We start from the raw sequence: 9,146 nt of genomic DNA on the forward strand, positions 1-9,146 counted from the left end.
TGTTCAAATTGAGTGTCGATACATTTTCGTACTCGATTAGCATATTCAATCAGGTACATTCATCATTTTTCTTTTTGATGGATAGGTAAACTCAAATTGCAATTATATAGGTTGGTACAAACCCAATGTGTTTGTCCTTAGTCGGTTGTGCAACCAAACATTTAGCCGCGTGAGCAGGGCACTCTGCCGCGACGCTCATCCACTTCTGATTGCATTCACCTCAAGACCAATTATTCCCCATCTTCATCGCCTGCGCTCTAGCAACAATACCTAGTAATCTAATGATCATAGTGCAATTTCTATTTTTATTCTTTTCACTACATGACATGCTCGAATCTTTCCGCTCTACGAATCTCACCACGGATACACACAAGTCGCCATGTCCATGTGTTTATCCGCTCGACCACTTTTTTGGGGTTTATGTGATTTGGGATCTACCTATTACTAAGATAAATGAGAAGTTTGCTATATAATGTTCTGAATTTTGTTAACGAGTGCCCCATTAAGTGCCTTGTGGCATTTGTTAATCAACTAATTGGAGAAACTTTACAGTTTTCAATACACCGATTATTCTCATGTTATGTACAATCAATGCCTTCGGAAGCGCATTTATAAAACTTAAGTATGCTTAATCGGTGCCATGAGGGCACTCAATAACAAAACCCTTATGTGTTTTTGGTACTCCATTGATATGAGAAAAGAATTATAAATTCCATGTGTACATTGTCTCATCGTTAAGTGATGATAATTTAAGCAATGGCTCTTCCTTTTCCCCCACTTCTTAAGTTTGTCAATGATGCTGTTAGAATCAATGAAGGATTTTCTAACCGCTTGAAGCTTAGCATTTACCAAGGTCAATCAAATCTTAATCTGGAAGTTGATCAATTCCTCCTAGAAAAAGCATATGGCATCTATTAACTCTTTCAAAAGAGCATGCAGCACCATTAAATTTGGGTCCGACGTTGGTTCATTCTGTTAAAAATGACCAGACACGAGTCATCAAAGCTCTCTCCATGCATGGGACATAAGCTGTCTTTAGGCCAGGGACGATGCTCCGCGGAAGCTACGAGGATTTATGGTGAATGTGATCATTTATGGTGAATGCTTGGTACACAATTAATCGTTTGGAATGCTTTTTTAAGAGTCTGGAACTACTCTTATCCTCAAAGGGTTACTTATAGTTCTGGCATTACTCTCAATGGTAAGCTGGCACATGTGATTAGAGGCTCAGATTGTAATTAGCCTTCAGCTGGATATGATCCCTCCTGAAGTATAGAACGTTGATAAGCAGAGAGAGACCGTATGCACATAAAGAGTATATAAATTCCGTAGACAAGCGATGTGAGCTAATTTATCGTCCCCTCTGACGTGCAAGCTGGATTTGGAATGACACGTAGAATTTGATAAACGTAGGGTTGCACACTCGAAATAAACTGGAGAAAGATTTGTCTCCAATACCATGTTAAAATGTCCAACCCAAAAACTTAAACTAATTGGTAGAATTAGAATGTCCAATTAAAAAACTTAAACTAATAGGTGGAGGGATACACATACACATATATAGAACGGGAAAATTCTTCAAAAAGTCATAAAACTATTACATTTTTACCAATTTAGTCCTAAACCTTTAAATTTTGCTAATTGAGTCTTAAACATTTTCACATTTTACCAATTGAGTCTATCGGCAAATTTTGGTCGGAAATCGTTGACGTAGATGCTAGTCGTCCTACATGGCACGATCGGCGCTAACGTGGACAATTTTAATAATATTTTAATATTTTATCGATTTTTTTCTATTTTTTTCTCCTTTTTTTTTTCCATTCTTCTTCCTTTTGCCGATGGTCGGCCACCAGCCCCATAGGCGATGGCCAGGTGGGCTGGCCTAGCCTAGGCAAGGCAAGCGTCGACGAGGGCTCTCGTCGCCAGATTGGCCACCAATCCACTCTTGATCGCAACCTCCATCGCATGACACTGCCTCGCTGCCACCATCAAACCCCCTCTCGGCCAACTCAACACTTCTCCTCCATGCTCGTCAAGCTTGTGGCCCACAGGATCTCGACGAGCTTGACAGCCATGGCTAAGCCTTCAGATCTTGGTGACCTTTGCAACTCAACCTCCAAGCAACTTTTCGTCAAGCCTTCGAAAAAGCTGAGTCGCCCTAGGCTAGGGCAGCCTCACCCAGGCTAGATCTAATGAGGCCGACCCTTGCCCAGGCTAGGGCGGCCTTGCCAGATTTGGTAATGAGAGCCCTTGTCAACTCTAGCCCTTGCCTAGGGGAGGCCAACCCACTTGGCCATCGCCTATGGCCGGCCACTGGTAAAAGAAAGAAGAGGAAAATAAAAGAAAGAAAAATGTGAAAAGAGAAAAAAAAATCGGAAAAGATTATAAAAATTCGAAAAAAATATTAAAATATTATTAAAATTTATCTACGTCAACGCCGGCCGTCCTACGTCCGCATCAGCGATTTCCAACCAAAATTAGCCGGATGGACTCAATTGACAAAATATGAAGAGGTTTTTTATTCAATTAGCAAAAGTGAAAGGTTTAGGACTGAATTGGCAAAAGTGCAATAAGTTTAAGATTTTTTGGACAATTTTCCCTTATAGAACATATTAGTGGAGGGCCACAGAAGTGATGTGTAGTACTTTAACATAGCTAATCCATGATTTTAGAGTTTGGAACACAATTGGAAACTTACCTAGGAGGGGAATAAAAAAAAAAGGCAGCTAGTGCCCCCAAATTTTAGTAAAATTAGAATAGTTCTTGAGATAAAACATTGTCCGATGACCGGTCGAATTCCAAAGTAGTTTGGAGTTATCAGGAAATCGGCAGATTCCTTAATCAAATCAATGAAGCACCAGATTTAAATAAAACCGAATTAATTTTGGATGGGTCCTTTAATAAAGGGAGAAGAAGAGATAACGACGGCGGTCTATTTCTTTCGAAGACAAGCTATAAAAAACACGATAGGCCGGTTAGAAGCGGTCCCATTTTTCCTCTCAAGCTTTTTGACAGAAATAAGTCATCAAAGTTTCCAATGGAAACCACCGGAGTTTGCTCCGGTAGACACCATTTCTACTTAGAAGATGGGAGGTGGGGAGTTCGATTCCCCACCTTCTCATAAGGACTAGAGGTGGGGATATTTAGCTTCAGATGTGGATTTCGACTACCACGCTCTATTAAGAAGTAAGGTAAAAGTCTGAAAATGAATTGAGAGTTAGAGTATAACAAACCCAAAAAGGAAAAAAGTCTCCAATGGAGAAGTGGGAGCCAATAGAGAAAAAAGCCACAATCAATGTCAAAGAAATTATCTCTATTCGGCCCCACTTAAAGGAGTTTTATAGGACTCATAATCTATGTACAAGTTTGATTTATACCGCACTCTCACTTAATACACATTACACGTCCTTTTAATTTCATGTTAAGTAAAATTGACTATTTATTATATGCAACAATTGACGCAGCGTTCAGCGAATAATTCAAGCAAAACCTTGCTTAGAGAGAAAAATCTCGAAATTCAATATTGATGATAATAATATTCTCCCTTCAAAACAAACCCTAAACACCCTTTTATAGGGGTTAAACCTAATTACAATAGGAAACCTAATCATAATAGGAAAGTTACCTAATCTGAATTGGAAACCTAATCATAATAGGAAAGTTACCTAATCTGAATTGGAAACCTAATCATAATAGGAAATCTAATCATAATAGGAAAGTTAATAAGCATCAAATAGCAAAATTACAAAAACGACCCTTAAAATTAACTCATAAAAAATATGAAAATAATAGAAAAAAAAATCATCTAATCGCATCACTGTTTCGCTTTCCGTTTGGACTTCTGTTTGTCCAATCGGTCCAGAAACGCACCACTAATAAATTCTGCATCATTCTCCTCCACTTGAAAAGAACTCGTCCTCGAGTTAAAATCAGGATCTGGATATAACGGCTCTGTGGACTCATGAAACGATGACAAATTAGCAACATTAAAAGTGTTAGATATGCCCATGCTATGTGGAAGGTCTATAACATAAGCATTATTGTTGATCTTCTTGCTGACAGCGTAAGGTCCATACTTCTTTGGCTGTAATTTACTGTAAAATCCAGCTGGTAATCGCACTTTACGAAGAAAAATCATGACTTGATCACCTACCGCAAACACCTGCTTTCGCCTGTGCTTATATGCTCCAGCTTTATACTTCTAATTAGTTTCCTCTAGCTTCTGTTTGACTTTATGATGCACTTCCACAATCTGTTTAGCCATATGATCCGCTGCTACACTTTTATCCGCTTGCTTAGGCAACTGTACCAAATCCAGAGTATGCTGAGGCGCCTTTGTATAAACAATAAAAAAAGATGACCTGCCAATAAAACTATGAACTACATTATTATAAGCAACCTCTGCTTGTGATAAAGCAACATCCCATTGCTTCAGCTTATCGCTACAAATACTTCGAATCAAGTTTCCTAGAGTTCTATTAACCACCTCTGTTTGCCCATCAGTCTGCGGGTGAGCTGTGCTACTGAAATTCAAAGATGAATCAAACAACTTCCACAAAGTCCGCCAAAAATGCCCTAGAAATTTGCTATCCCTATCTGAGGTAATAGACTTGGGCACACCATGCAAACGAACCACTTCCTTAAAGAATAATCTGGCCACACTTACTGCATCAGAAGTCTTCCTACAAGGAATGAAGTGCGCCATCTTGGAAAATCTGTCAACCACAACGAAAACAGAAATCCACGCCTCTTTGTGTCCGTGGTAAACCAAGCACAAAATCCATGGACAGATCTTCCCATATATTGTTAGGAACAGGTAAAGGCATATACAGACCTGTATTCTTAGATTGACCCTTAGCAGTCTGGCAAACATAACACTTTTGTACGTACCTACTGACATCTCTACGCAATTGGCGCTAGTAAAATCGCTCCCGGACTGCAGCAATAGTTTTATCACGACCCAGATATGCAGTTAATCCACCATTATGTAAATCGCGAATTACCTTCTCTCGTAATGATGTCCGAGGAAGGCAAAGCTGATTGCCACGCATCAGATAACCATCCTGCACATAAAATTCTTGTACAGGTTGACCAGCAGCACATGACTCCCAAATTTGTCCAAAGTCATCATCATCTGCATAACAGTCTTTCAGCTACTTGAACCCTAGAATTTCCTGGCTCAATGTAATCAACAAGCCAGCTCTCCCACTCAATGCATATGCTACAACATTATGCACACCTGACTTATGCTGTAATCTAAAAGGAAATTTTTGCAAAAATTGACACCATCGTGCATGCATATCTTTGCTAATCCTCTTCTGACTATTCAGATACTTCAAAGCTTCATGATCAGAATAAATGACAAATTCTTTCTCAATTAAATAATGCTCCCAGGTCTTCAAAGCCCTTACAACATAATAGAATTCTTTATCATAAGTGCTCCACTTCTGCCTTGCGTCGCTAAGCTTCTCACTAAAATAGCAAATTGGTTTGCGCTCTTGAGATAAAACAGCTCTTATACCCACTCCACTAGCATCACAGTCCACTTTAAACAGTTTATCAAAATCAGGTAAAGCAATAACAGGTGCAGTACATAACTTCTCCTTCAAAATAGCAAAACTATTCTCAGCTTCCTCTCCCCATAGAAATTTGCCTTTCTTCATATATTCAGTAATTGGGGCTGCGATAGTACTAAAATTCTTAATAAATCGCCGATAAAAAGTAGCAAACCCATGAAAACTCCTAACGTCAGAAACTGTTTTAGGAGTCGGCCACTCTCTGATTGCTCTTACCTTCGCCTCATTTACCTCTATTCCTTCAGCAGTAATAATAAACCCCAAGAATAACAGTTTATTAGTTAAAAAACTGCACTTCTTAAGATTAATATACAGCTTATTAATCTGTAAGGCTGCCAACACCTCCCTTAAATGCATCAGATGATCCTCCTTAGTCATACTATAAATCAGGATATCATCAAAATAAACTACAACAAATTTGCCAATAAAAGATTTCAGAACCTGATTCATAAGCCTCATGAAAGTGCTTGGAGCATTGGAAAGTTTGAAAGGCATCACCAACCATTCGTACAACCCCTCATTTATTTTGAAAGCTGTCTTCCACTCATCTCCAGGCCAAATCTCAATCTGATGGTATCCATTCTTCAAATCCAGCTTCGAGAACCACTTAGCACAGTGCAACCTATCCAGCATGTCATCCAATCTCGGAATTGGAAACTTGTAACCCACGGTTATTTTATTAATGGCCATGCTATCTACACACATCCGCCAACTCCCATCTTTCTTAGGAGTCAACAAGGCCGGAACAGCACATGGGCTCATGCTATTCTGAATGTGTCCCTTTCGCAACAACTCCTCCACCTTCTCTTTTAGAATCTCGCTCTCTTTTGGACTCATCCTGTAGTGCGGTAAATTTAGTAGACTAGCACCAGGAATTAAGTCTATATGGTGCCGAATATCACGCATAGGCGGCAACCCATCTGAAATCTCTTCAGGCATCAGTTCGCTAAATTCCTTCAATAAAGGCCTGACTGCTTCAGGCTACTCCTCCACTTGTAATTCAGCCTCAGTCTCAATTGTTTGTTTCACGACCAGCACGTGAATCTGTCGAGTCTCCTTAACCTCAGCTTCAAATTTCCTCGTAAGGGTAAGGAAATTATTTTCAGCAGCTTGTTTTCCTTTGTTCTTCAGTGGCAGTAACATATACTTCACTCCATCCTTCACAAGGTTATACTGATTGCTTCTTCCCGAATGCTGAGCATCTACATCAAATTGCCACGGCCTCCCAAATAATACATGACATACATCCATGTCTACTACATCACAATATAGCTCATCATGATACTTACCAATGGAGAATGGAATTTTACATCGCTCAGTTACCTGAATGCTTTTCGCTCCAGATTTAATCCATCCTAACGTATAGGGATTAGGATGCTTCTCCACGGGTATCCCCAGCTTCTTCACTGCCTCCTTCCCAATGATATTCTCCATACTTCCACTATTAATAACCACAGCAAAGATCTTTCCCAGAATGGTGCACCTGGTTCGGAATAACTGATGGCGATGCGAATCATCTTCCTGTTTTGGGGCCAACATCATCCTACGCACCACACAGTTTACTTGCTCCTCTTCTTCATCTTCAAAATCATCGTCCTCACCATCCGGCGCACAGCAATATCCATCTTCCTCCTCTTCTCTCGCTGCTACGTTTACGGTCTTTCTCTGAGGGCATTCATTAGAACGGTGCCCAGGCTGATTACACCTGTAACACTTTATAGCGGATGGTTTAGTATAAGGGTTAGGGTTCGCAGTTTTCTGTGCTTGCGTTCCCTTATCCCTCGGCTCGTTCATAGGGCGCTTTTCTACCACCTTATCTTCCTGATTTCGCCCTGCGTTAAAGCGATTATTGAAACTGCTCTTTTCTACCGAACTGCTCGAACTGCTACCCCGATAATTTTCGTAGCCTCTTATTCCCCTATCTTGTTGCATCAATTCTGCCTTCATCGCCATATTCTTAGCTTCAGTTAAATTTCGCAGAAACTGCACTCCAATTTTATCTCGAATGAAGGGTTTCAAACCATCAAGATATCTAACCACCTGCTGTCCCTCCATCTCTGATAAATTATTCCGCTCCGCCAATCTCATAAATCCGGCCGTATACTCATGCACAATCCGATTGCCCTGCTGGCAATGTTGGTACTGCTGGAACATAATCTGCTCATAGTCGGGTGAAAGGAATTCTTGCTTCAGCAGCCTCCTCATCCTAGTCCAAGTTCGAACTCTCTCTTTCCCCTCTCGTTCTCTCCTATTCTGTAATCTCTCCCACCATGCAGACGCACCCCCCTTTAATCTACAGGCTACTAATCGCACCATTTTCTCACCAGCGGTCTCCATATAATCGAAAAATCTATCTATATCAGCAAGCCAATCTAGAAATTCTTCTATACCCAGACTACCATTAAAATAAGGGATATCGACTTTCAATTTAAAGTCGTTACCTTCACGATCGTCATAGCGTCGTCGTCCATCTCTCCTATCATGCCTTCTCTGAAGTCCTCCCTGACGATTTCTGCCACCATAATCAGCACGTTCCTCATCAAAATTTTCAGTTTCTTCTTCTTCCAAACTCTTTGAAAACAGAGGGTTATTCTGCCTGCGGACAGGAACAGGCCTATCAACAGGATCACCGCGAGCAAGATCTGCACTGGGCCTTCTGTCGTTCCGCCGATTCCGGTTCACATCAATGCCGAGACCTTCGAATCGTTCTTTTAACTCATCAAATCGTTCTTCGAAACGACGAAAACTTTGATCGAATCGTTGATCCAAGCGTTCCATTAAACGCTGCTCCAAACGTTGCAGCGCGTCATCCCCAAGGTTGGGGCTCCAGTCTCTTAAGCATCGTCACGATGACCACCGCCAGTCGCCATAGGCTCTGATACCACCTGACGCAGCGTTCAGCGAATAATTCAAGCAAAGCCTTGCTTAGAGAAAAAAATCACGAAATTCAATATTGATGATAATAATGTTCTCCCTTCAAACAAACCCTAAACACCCTTTTATAGGGGTTAAACCTAATTACAATAGGAAACCTAATCATAATAGGAAAGTTACCTAATCTGAATTGGAAACCTAATCATAATAGGAAATCTAATCATAATAGGAAAGTTAATAAGCATCAAATAGCAAAATTACAAAAAACGACCCTTAAAATTAACTCATAAAAAAATACGAAAATAATAGAAAAAAAAACCATCTAATCGCATCACCGTCTCGCTTTCCGTTTGGACTTCTGTTTGTCCAATCGGTCCAGAAACGCACTACTAATAAATTCCGCATCAACAATCATGTGATAGACTGAAATCTTTTCGGTTTTTCGAGAAAGTTATGAAAGAAAAACATAAAAAGTCAACATGGAAACTGATTTCATAAAAGTTAGTTTCCCTTCATGTCTAATGTAATCTTAAGGACCAACGTCTGCCACTCTTCGGATGAATATTCATTTCATTATGCATGCGGACGGGAGGTTTGTATGCGTTCCAGGGGATTAAACACAATTATTTTAGTCATATACCGCTGAAAGTTTCCTAAAATTTATAAACATAAAATGAAAAGAAACTCCCAACCTCG

The sequence above is a fragment of the Syzygium oleosum genome, unplaced genomic scaffold (assembly GCF_021117445.2).
Source record: "Syzygium oleosum isolate NSW1041296 unplaced genomic scaffold, Sole_v2.1 Sole_v2.57, whole genome shotgun sequence".
Lineage (NCBI taxonomy): Eukaryota > Viridiplantae > Streptophyta > Magnoliopsida > Myrtales > Myrtaceae > Syzygium > Syzygium oleosum.